The following is a 12,687-nucleotide window of genomic DNA, read 5'->3' as shown; positions in this document are numbered from 1 at the left end:
GAATTAAAAGTTGTGTTCTACACGTACTGGCTGTAGTGTCCTATCAGGGTTCTTAACTTAAATCTGTTTTAGTTATACTTTTTTGGGGGGTTTTCTATCAGTTACTGAGTGTAGAATCATTGAGAATAGAAAGTTTTAAAATCTCTCATTCTTACCATAAACTTTTCTATTTCCTTTTGTAGTTCTGCCAGTTTTAGTTTATGTTTTAACATAAACTATAATGTATAAGGATATAGCCTTAGGGACAAAACATTGAAAGTTCCCTGAGGAAAATAAAGAGATTACTGAAACAGAGTGACATCTGACTTCCTGAAAAGAAAAATTAAATCCAGATATAAGTAAAAATTTATCCATAAAAACTGGAAGAAAGTAATTGTCCACTTAGATTTTTATACAAAGCAAGCTGTCCTTCAAGAATGAGGGCAAGTGGGGTGCCTGGGTGGCTCAGTGGGTTAAGCCGCTGCCTTCGGCTCAGGTCATGATCTCAGGGTCCTGGGATCGAGTCCCGCATCGGGCTCTCTGCTCAGCAGGGAGTCTGCTTCCTCCTCTCTCTCTCTCTGCCTGCCTCTCTGCCTACTTGTGATCTCTCTCTGTCAAATAAATAAATAAAATCTTTAAAAAAAAAAAGAATGAGGGCAAGTGGAAAAGTTTGAACTAATAAAAACTGAGAGAGTTCGTCATCTCACCTGTTCACCAAAATAAAACTCTAAACAATTCAGGCAAAATAAAGATGATTTCAGGAAAATGAAAGTTGGTCAAACATACAGAAGAGAAAGATTCTAGAAAATAGTAAATGGAGGCAAATTAAAACTATTATTATCTAAATAAAAAATTTTAAATAACATCTTAAAATAAATAGATAAAATATGTTACAGTAGTATATGTTTCAGAAATGGGAGTTGTTTGAAGTAATGTTCAAAGGGAGGATAAATTATTGATCAATTTTGGACTTTTTTCTTTTAAAGACTTATTTATTTATTTATTTATTTCAGAGACAGAGAGAGAGCAGGAGTGGGCGGGGAGGAACAGAGGGAGAGGGAGAGAGAAACTCAAGCAGATTCCTTGCTGAGCACAGAGCCTGACTCAAGGCTCAGTGTCACGACCCATGAGATCACGACCTGAGCCAAAACCAAGACTGGGGTACTTAACCGACTGAACCACCCAGGCATCCTAGTTTTTGACTTTAATAAGATAAATACAGATTATGTAATTTTATCAGTACCCACCAAGAGAACAGAATTTGAATGTATAATATCCAAACTGCAGAAGGAAAAATAAATAGCGTAATAAACATCTAAATCAATCAAAAAGTAATCAAGAAAGCAGACAAAAAGATTTAAAGCACAAATAGAAAGCACAATATAAAATGGTAGCTACAACATTTTCATGTCTTATCATATATATATATATATATATATATATATATATAACTATATGTAACTAATGAATCATTGAACACTACATCAAATACTAATGTACTATACGGTGGCTAACCGAACATAATAAAAAAAAAGATGTTTTAAGCAATCATTGAGTGGCTAAACAGATTAGTTTTCTTGAAAATATTCTTGCTTTGGTAAATATTATTGAACTTGAACAAAAGTAGTATGAAGGAGAGATAGCCACATCTTTGGAGTACCTGATTGGTTACAGGCACCAGTGAGTATAAAAGGACTGTCTATGGGTGCCTGGGCAGCTCAGTCAGCTAAGCATCTGCCTTCAACTCAAGTCATGATCTCAGGGTCCTGGGATTAAGCCATGCTTCTGGCTCCCTGCTCAGCGGGAAACCTACTTCTCCCTCTCCACTCCCTCTGCTTGTATTCCTTCTCTCCCTTTGTCTCTCTGTCAAATAAATAAATAAAATCTTTAAAATAAATAAATAAATAAATAAATAAATAAATAAATAAATGGACTGTCACAATGTTCAGTTCAGACTGGTTTCTAGAAATACACTGGTAAATAAGATGAAAATTGTCTTGCTTAAAAATCATGATCATTGGGAGGCCTGGGTGCTCAGTGAGTTAAGCTGCTGCCTTCGGCTCAGGTCATGATCTCAGGGTCCCTGGATTGAGTTCCGCATTGGGCTCTCTGCTCAGCAGGGAGCCTGCTTCCTTCTCTCTCTCTCTGCCTGCCTCTCTGTCTACTTGTGATTTCTCTCTGTCAAATAAATAAATAAAATCTTTAAAAATAAATCATGATCTTTGAACAGGTATTACTAAAAGAGCAACCAAATTTTAATAATATATTTGTAAAACAAAATACTTTAAACTTTGCTAAAATTAGCATACCAACCAACAAAGAACTCTTTCAAGATTTTTTTGAAAGTTTAGTATTCCATGTGATATAGGTAAGTTAGACATCAACCAGTTAAAGAGATAAGACGTGTGCTTTGGTGAGTGCTGTGAAGTGTGTAAACCTGGTGATTCACAGACCTGTACCCCTGGGGATAAAAATATATGTTTATAAAAAATAAAAATTAAAAAAAAAAAGACATGAAATTACTTAAAATTTATGTGATCATCTCTTTAGATGTCCAGTCATGCAGGAAGACGTGGAGAAGATCTTATAGGAAATGTGTTCCTCTATGATATTCTAGTACCTATGATAGGCTCTTAAAGTCTAATGTGCCCAAATGGAGGGGTCAGTTTCCTCTAAGCATATCTTTGGTTCTCCGATTTATACTGTTAGTTGCTAAAGCAAATGACAAAGAGGATGCCAAAGCAAAGATAAACTGTTTCATATTATTTAAATTATTTTAATGAATATAATTATTTCAGCTCAACTTTATAAGTTACATAACATGAAGGGAGTAAAATGACAATGTGCTGTAAATAAACTCACTGTAACATTTGTTTCTATTTTACTGTACCCTTATTTAGCTTTTAACTCTTAATTTTTAAAAGTTTAATTTAATTAAATTTTAATGCTTTTAAATTAACTTATATGTAATTTAATTTTAATGCTTTTAACTTTCATGCTTTCAAACATATGGAAAATTAAGCCCATGATTTTTCTGTTATAATTATCCCTGAGCTCTGCATATATTAAATAAGAAACTTTTTTCTGTAAATATATACAGTTTAAAACATTTTAAAAATCAAATTGCAAACGAATAATGGCTGAAAAAATTTACAAAATACTGAAATGTTCATAATTCTTGGTTCTAAATTTTCATGTTTACTTCTCACGTGTCATGCAATTGTAATTATTCCTTTCTCCCCCTGAATTTTTCTTACCATTTTCTGTTTATACACACATGTATTTAATATAAAACATTATGAAATATCTAATTATAATAAGTTATAATAATATAATAAGTAATATTAAAAAATAAAATGCAATGCTTCATTTAAAATATTCATAGCAGCAATGGCCACAGTCACCAAACTACAAAGAACCTAGATTCCCTTCGATGGACGAATGGATAAAGAAGGTATGGTCCATATATACAATGGAGTATTGTGCCTCCATCAGAAAGGATGAATACCCAACTTCTATATCAACATGGATGGGACTGGAAAAGATTATACTGAGTGAAATAAGTCAAGAAGAGAGAGTCAATTATCATGTGGTTTCACTTACTTGCGGAGCATAAGGAATAACACAGAGGACATTGGGAGATGGAGTGGAGAAGTGAGTTCGGGAAAATTGGAGAGAGTGACAAACCACGAGAGACTGTGGACTCTGAGAAACAAACTGAGGGTTTTGGGGGGGTGTAGGGGGTGGGGTGAGCCTGGTGGTGGGTATTAAGGAGGGCACGTATTGCATGGAGCACTGGGTGTGGTTCATAAACAATGAATGTTGGAATACTGAAAAGAAATAAGATAAAATAAAATGGAAAAAAATAAAGTGTAAAAATAACCCACACGTTGTATAGTGTACATAAGTATATATAATAACATGTTCTATGATAGAAATGTTTTAATTGTCATTTTGGATATTACATTTGGAAGACCCTCTACAGAATTTGCTTAATATCTAACTTGATATTTCGATATTTGTCGTATAGACATTATCAGTTCTCCAACATTCAAGTGCATGTTAAAATTTTATTTTATATGTTCTTTGCAATTCTTGGTCACAGAGGTAAGACTTAAACTTATTTTTCACTAAATCAAGATGTTAGTACCTGTATGTACCTCTACTATACTAACATCTCCCTGATTAGTTTATTTGTTTGATATTTCTGATTTGTTTAATATTTCTGAGATCAAGAGACTGAGAGTAACATGTTAAAATTGATTTCTAGGAGTATATGTACCAAGAATGTATTCCCATTGGATATTCTAGACTTGTATCCCATTTATACTACCATGAACCTGTGAATTTTGTTTTAGTAATCTTTCTAGTGATAGCTTTTTTTCCACAGGTTGTGTATTCTGAAACATAGATGGTAAACAAGTTTTCCTTTCTCAAATTTCCATTCATTAGACAGTGTGCTTACACTGATAGGATTATAGCAAAGTGTTTTTAGTTCTTTATTCCTTTAATGCTGTAACACAATACATATTAATATTTATGAAATAAGTATAATTCAACCATGACTACTTTTTATGGTACTTTCATGGAAAAATATAGACTCATATAGATCAAAGTTTTTATGATGTGATCTAGTAGTTACTAAGGATATAATATTGATATAATATTATTTTAATGATATTAATGATATAATATTATTTTAATGATTTTTATATAATGGAATACTACTCAACCATCAAAAAGAATGAAATCTTGCCATTTGCAATGATGCAGATAACTAGAACTAGAGTGTATTATGCTAAGTGAAATAAGTCAGTCAGAGAGACAAATACCATATGATTTCACTCATATGTGGAATTCATGAAACAAAACTGATGAGCATAGGGGATGAGAAGGAAAAATAACATAACCTAAAAACAGAGAGAGAGGCAAACCATAAAAGATACTTAACTGGAAACAAACTAAGGGTTGCTGGAGGGAGGGGGGTTGAGGAGATGAGGTAACTGGGTGATAGACATTAAGAAGGGCACATTATGTAATGAGCACTGGGTGTTATACCATGAATCACTAAATTCTACCCCTGAAACTAATATTACAGTGCATTTAACTAACTTGAATTTAAATTTAAAAAAAAAAGGAGAAGCTGAAAGAAAGAAAAAGATTAGAAAAAAATGGCCAGATTTGTGAACTCCAGCTCTGTCACTTAACATGTAGTATCTGGGGTTATTTCTTATCTATAAATTGGGAATCATAGTACTATGTGCTTTGAAGAATTGTTGTGAAGATTAAAATAATTAATATAGGTAATTGGTACTGTTAGCTCTTATTTTCATAACTAGTATTATTTTCAGATGAAGCTACTGGCCACTAAAAAATCCAAAAGAATCAACAGAAAAATGATTACATTAATGACAGTTTATTAAGTCTTCAAATGCAAAATAGGTATAATAAATGGTATAGTTTTCCCACATTCTAAAGTTACAGAGAAAATAAAATGTGAAATAGTCTAACAGTAAAAATATGCAAATTTGTATATAGTTCATTTGTTAATTGGCAAAGATTGCAATTACCAGTTATATTGATAGGACTATAAATAGAAATATCCTTTAAAAATATTTTAAACATAGTAATTCTACTTCAAAGAATTTTGAAGTATATAATTATATATATATAGAAGTATATATATATTGAAATATATAATTATATAATCAAAGATACAAAAATGATGTAAAAATTTACACAGAGGACATGGGGAGATGGAGAGGAGAAGGGAGTTGGAGGAAATTGGAGGGGGAGATGAACCATGAGAGACTGTGGACTCTGAGGAACTAACTGAGGGTTTTGGAGGGGAGAGGGATGGGAGGTTGGGGGAGCCTGGTGGTGGGTATCATGGAGGGCACCTATTGCATGGAGCACTGTGTGTGGTCATAAACAATGTATTCTGGAACACTGAAAAGAAATTTAAAAAAATATTTTACTAGTTTCCTAAGCTGCTGTAGTGAAGCACCACAGACTGGTGGCTTAAACAACAAAAATTTGTAAGCTCTCAGTTCTGGAGGCCAAATGTCCAGGCAGGATTCATTCTCCCCGAAGACTGAGGGAGAATAATCCCTGCCTCTCTCCTAGTGCTGGTAGTTTGCTGTCAGTTATTGACATTCCTTGGCTTGTAGTCACATCATCCCAATCTCTGCCTTTATGTTCATGGTTTCTCTCTGTGTACATGGCTCTGTGTCCAAGTTTCTTTTTATAAGGACACCAGTCATATCAGATTAGGGGTCCATCCTACTCTAATATGACCTCATCTTGATGAATTACAACTACAGTGACCCTTTTTCCTAATGCGGTTACATGCTGAGATACTGGGGCTTAGGATTTCAACATGATATTTTGAGGAACACAGATCAGTCTATAACATATCATACTTATCTATAATTAAAAACTGGTGCTACCTATATATCCAACAATAAAGGAAAGGTTAGATAAATTTTAACACCTGTATGTGGCTCTATTTTATAGCCACTAAAATTCATCTTTGCAAATAATATTCTGTGACATGGCAAATGCTCCCGATATAGTGTTAAGCATAAATATTAGAATACTACATCATAAATTTGTATATACAAGACTGGAAGGGAGTACTATATACCAAAATCTCTATGACTCTGTATCTCTTTAATTTTTATATTATACTTTCCTATAAATAATAAAATTCATACTTAGAAATATATTTCCATCCAGACTTAAAAAAAAATTTTTGACTCTGTGTTTCACAGATTCTGGTAATCCTCTGCTTTTGTTTTGAATGTTTATATTCATCCATTTCATTGTTCCCAGGTAATTCTAGATGATAATGTTAAGGACTTTGCTATAGTGGGTGAGGAACACAACGACAGAGTTCAAAAGAAATTTTATTCCTTCTTCCTAACAATTTCTAAGTTGTCTGAATGAAAAAAGCATACCAACTACCTCTGTCAAAAACTGGTAAGACTGTGCATGAACAGAACATGAAGTCAATAAAAAAATAGATGTAAATATTTTGAGATAAAACTAAACTTTAGAAAATGAGGATAAATCTTTTGCAAATAAAATACATAGGAAACAAACAATCTTCCAGATCTATTCTCTAGAAATTTTATACCAGAAAGATCTTATATTATTTGGAATTAGTTAAATCACCATGGATTTGACTTGACACTAAATGTGTAAAATAGGTCTGTATTTTCTAGGCTAACAGACTGTTGCATGGTCTCAGTTTATTCTAGAGTATCTCCTCTCCAGTTGATGCTGTTTGCCTTTTAGTAGATATTGACATTCTTAACTAGTTAAACTTTCAAACCTGGATAATGTTGAAAATAAATGAAAAGGAATTTTGGTGTATTTATTAAGGGTCATTAGTGTCTTATATTTCCCTGAGTATTATGGAGGCTAGCAAAGAAAGTATTTCCCATGTCTTTGAGTAAAGGATAGAATAAAAGACAACGAAAATAACAAAAATATAGGGATAATCCTGTAATGTATGTCAGGTAGAGTAAAGGAATTAGAAGTAGAGGATATGCTTAGCGCCCCAACGTAAAAAAGGGGAGAAGGAGAGAGAACACAAAGGAAAATGGAAAGGGGGCAGAATTTCCCTTCCCTCACTTCCAGAAGCAGGAGAAAAAAATGGAGCAGTAAGGGCTTCTTTGGTTTATTCATATTTCTGGGTAGATTATTATGTTGGAATGTAGAAGCTTATGAAGGACAAGAGAAAATTGTCAGTTTATTCAATCATGGAATAAGAAATTAACTCATAATGAATCAACTTCATGGAAAAGAACTTAACCGTTCCAGAGCAATTGCCTGCATTTGGGACTTAGAGGGGTGAGTATAATTATTTTTCTTCTGGAATGATTTCTGTGGTAGGCAAAATAATCCCTGTCCCCTAAAAATATGTCTGGATCCTAATCTTGGGAACCTGTGATTATGTTATGTAGCAAAGGGGGAACTAATATTGCAGATTGGATTTTCTGGATGGATCCAATGTAATCACAAGGGTCCTCATAAATGAAAGAGAGTAGCAGGAGAGTCAGAGGCAGAGAGATGTGAGAGCCAGAGAAATTTAACTGACCCTTGCTGGCTATGAATGTGGAAGGGTCTATGAGCCAAGGACTTTGCAGCAGCCTGTAGAAGCTGGGAAAGGCAAGGAAGTATATTCTCCTCACTGGCCTCTGGAAGGAGCCAACACAAGCTCTTGAGGTAACATTCATATAACATACAATTAATCATTTTAAAGTGTATAATTTTGTGGACATTTGGTATGGTGAAAATGTTGTGTGACCTATCTATCTGTTGTGTGATCTATCTATCACCCTTCTATCTAATTAAAACAAACACAATCCAATGATTAGCTGTTCTTTTTTTTTTAAGTTATTTTTTTCTGTTAATTCCAGCTGTTTAACAGGATCATATGATTGTAACTGTTATAAACTTAAAGTTTCTTATTAATAAATCCAAGTCATGTATTTAATTTGGGGGCTTAAGGGTCAAACTTCAAAACTTTGTGTTTCTCCTCTAAAGTTGGGATTGACAGAACAATTAATGTGGAAGTGATATGGATGAAGCTGAATTAACATGGTTTTCATTCTCAGTCAGATGTGGTTTATAAAGGATAGTCTTGAGTGAAACTGCAATTTCCTGTCTCCTAAATAAAACAGCAATATCCTCCTCCCTAAATTCTATCATCTACATTACTACATAATAGGGAAAATACAAGCACGTATCTTCTTAGTAGGAGGTGGATCTGAAATAGAGACTAAGAGAAAGGGGCAGACGGAAAGACTGACAGAGGAAGACACAGGGAAATGTGTGCAGGAAAGGCAGAGCTACACGATGAGAGAAACAAAAACAGATATAGAGACAGACCATCAGGAAGAGGAGAAGTAGGGAGAGATAAAGAAATGAGACACAGTGGGATACCTGGGTGTCTCATTCAGTTAAGCTTCTGCCTTCTGCTCAGGTCATGATCCCAGAGTCCTGGGATGGGGTCCCACAACAGGCTCCCTGCTCAGAGGAGAGCCTGCTTCTCCCTCTGCCTGCCCCTCCCCCTGCTTGTGCCCTCCCCACTTTGACAAATAAATAAAATCTTAAAAAAAATGAGACACAAACACAGAAAGACAGAGAGAGATGGACAAAAATAGAAATAGAGATGAAAATACGGGCAAAAAGACAGACGGAGTGAGAAAGACGTAGAGATTAACAGAGAAAGATAAAGAGAATGAGCAGAAAAAAGAGAGACAACAGAAGACAGGCAATATGTTATTCAAAGAGAAACAATGAAACACACAGAGCCAGGTGTCAAAGAAGTCAGACAAGAGAAAGGAAGTGGAGGGAGGAAAAGAGGGAGGAAGACAGAGGGAAGGATAGGAGTCAAATGACAATAGCAGCTCCTTCTCCCAAACTCACCACTCAGGCCTGAAGTGACATGAGTGAATTTGACAAGAGGGAAAAATGTTCCTCTGTTGCTTTTGCCTCCTGGTGGCTAGCAGGAATTTCTTCCCTTCTTATAGAATATGAGAGTTAACATAAGAAAGTGAGTAATGATGTCAGTTTTAACTCTATTAGGTGAAAATTTGCAGTTTTTGTAGCTTCATAGGATCTTGAGAAGAATTAGCTGGCAATGAAACGTATTTAAAGGACAAATGGATAGAGCTCATTCTAGTGTCCAACGAAGGGTGTTTCCTACATTGCAAATGGCATCTATTTAATTTCTGAGCTCATAGACATGGAATTATCCAACAGGACCAACTGCTGACTACAAATAATGTCACTAGCACATGCCAGAATGAGTTTAGTGTAGGAAAAAAAGGTTTCCCCATGATGATCCAGCAACATAATTCTTAAATTTTCACCTTAAACATTTTACTTTAAAAAAAAAAAAAAGTCAATAATTTTCCTAGTAATAGTGGCATAAGAAGTATAAATTGTTTTGTTATTTGTGTTTAATAGAACTGTTTTCAATTCATTTATTTGATTTTCTAATTAATTTCTTATTAGACTCTTTAGGTAAAGAATGTGAAGACTCCGAACTGGTTTCTCATTTGCTCTCTGGGACTGAAAATAGAAAGGCTGTCCTTCCGTTTGCTTGCCTAATATAACTGATCAAGATTTATTCAATATAAATGTAGTAAATGATGTATATGAATTTTGGCATCTAACTTTATTTTATGCTGTTTATTCATTTAAGGAAAATTATTTTTAATGTCATTGTAATAGCAAAGTGTCAAGTAAAAACAAAGGCATCTTGTTCATTCCAGAATAGTAGTACTTTGCACTGAAATGGAAAAAAATTTTTTTTTAAGATGCAATAATCTAAGAAGCCATTAAAATCCAAATTATTTTAAACTATTTTTAAAACGTGATTTACTATTGTTATTATTGTGGTAAAGTTTACATAGCATTAAATAAAATAAACCACTCCGAAAAGAATTATTTAACAACATTTGGTACATTCATAATGTTGTGCAACAACCAACTCTATGTAGTCACTAAACATTTTCATTAACCCAAGGGGAAAGTTTGTGCCCATTACGTGGTAGCTCCCATTCTCTCATTTCTTCATTGACACGACTTTGGCAACTACCAATCTGTTCTCTCTCTGTATGGCTTGGCTAACTCTGGATATTTAATATGAATGGAATCATACAATATAGGTAACATTTTGTCTCTGATTTCTTTCACTATAATATTTCAAGGTTCATACCTGTTATAGCATTAACAGTATTGCCCTTCTTTCTATAGCTGAATACTATTCTTTTGTATGTTATATACAATTTGCTTATCTAATTGATGACTGTTTGGGTTGTTTCAATTTTGGGCCATAGTGAATAGTACTTCTATGAACATGTACATATATTTATTTGAGTGCCTGCTTTCAATTCCTTGGGTATATGCCTAGGAATAGAATGGCTGGGTCATATAGTAACTGTGTGCTTAACTTTCTAAGAAATCTCACCACATCTATAATTTTCCCTTAAAAAAATAGCTATTCCAGGGGATATGAAGTGATATATATCTCATTGTGGTTTTTATTTGCATTGATGTTGAACACCCTTTCATGTTATGACACAATGTATATATTCTCTTTGGAAAAATGTCTACTGAAATTCTTTACCAAATTCCAATTACGTTGTTCTTTTTGTTCTTGATTTGTAGATATTCTTTGTATATTTTATATAAAAATCCTCACCAGATACATGATTTGCAAATATTTTCTCCTAGAAGGTATCTTTTTCTTTTCTTGATAATGTTCTTTGGTACACAAATGTTTTTAATTTTGAGGAAGAAAGAAAGAATGAAAGCGAGGGAGAGTGGGGGGAGCAAGGGAGGCAGGGGAGAGAAAGAGAGAATCTCAAGCAGATACCCTGCTGAGTGCAAAGGCCAAAACAGGGCTCAATCTCACCACCCTGAGATCATGACCTACACTGAAATTAAGGGTTGGATGCTTAGCCAGCTGAGCCATGCAGCCACCCCTCTACCTATGTTTTATTTTTTTTTAAAGATTTTATTCATTTATTTGCAGAGAGAGATCAAAAGTAGGCAGAGAGGTAGGCAGAGAGAGAGAGGAGAAAGCAGGCTCCCCACAGAGCAGAGAGCCCAACGTAGGGCCCGATTCCAGGATGCTGGGATGGTGACTGGAGCCGAAGGCAGAGTCTTCAACCCACTGAGCTATCCAGGTGCCCCTCTACCTATGTTTTTTTATAGGAATGTTAAGGTTTAGCTATTGAATCCATTTGAATAAGTTTGATATGTATCACTGATGTATATATGTATATATATATATACACGCACACAGACCTATGTGTGTATGCATGTATATGTGTGTGTGTATGGCTTTTAAAGCAGGGGAGTTCTCTTCCAAATTTATTCTTCGTATTCAATATTGTTTCGGGTATTCAACATCCTTTACTGTTCTATTTAATTTAAGGATTGTCTTTTCTACTTCTTCAAAAGGGATTATGGGGATTCTGATAGGGATTGTAGTGAATCTACGGATCACTTGGTAGCATTGTTGTTTTATCAAAATTAACTCTCCCAATCCATAAACAAAATGTGTACTTCCATTTTTAGCTCTTCTGTAATTTTTTTTTAGCAATGCTGTAGTTTTCAGCATACAAGTCTTTAGCCTTGGATGAATTTATCCTTAGGTATTTTATTTTTTGGATGCTATTGTAATTGGATATTTTTCTTTAGTATCCTTTTCAGGAAGTACCTTGCTTGTGCATAGAAACATAACTGATTTTTGAGTGTTGATATTGAACTCTACAACTAGGAAATTTACTAGCTCTGATACTTATTTTGTGGACTCTTCAGGATTTTCTATATATGGGATCATGTCATCTGTGAGATGTTTAGCTTTCTCCTTTCTAATTTGGATGCCTTCTTTTTTTTTTCTCTAATTGCTCTGGCTAGTACTGTTGGTAAAATGTTGAATAGCAATGGTGAAACCAGACATCTTTGCTTTTTTGCTGATTTTAGGAAATGTCTTTTAGTCTTTTAACATTATATTAGCTGTGAGCTCTTCATAAATGTTCTTTCTTATATTGAGGAAGTTCTCTAGTATTCCTAGTATAATAAGTGTTTTTTTTTTTTTTTTTTTTTTTGTGAAAAGGCTGTTTTCAAATGCTTATCCTGCATTAACTCAGGTGATCCTATGGCTTTTTTTTCACCTTCATT

Source organism: Mustela putorius, unplaced genomic scaffold, assembly GCF_011764305.1.
Source record: "Mustela putorius furo isolate JIRA1106 unplaced genomic scaffold, ASM1176430v1.1 tig00000242_pilon_pilon_pilon, whole genome shotgun sequence".
In the NCBI taxonomy this organism is placed as follows: Eukaryota; Metazoa; Chordata; class Mammalia; order Carnivora; family Mustelidae; genus Mustela; species Mustela putorius.
This window is presented reverse-complemented; position numbering follows the sequence as displayed.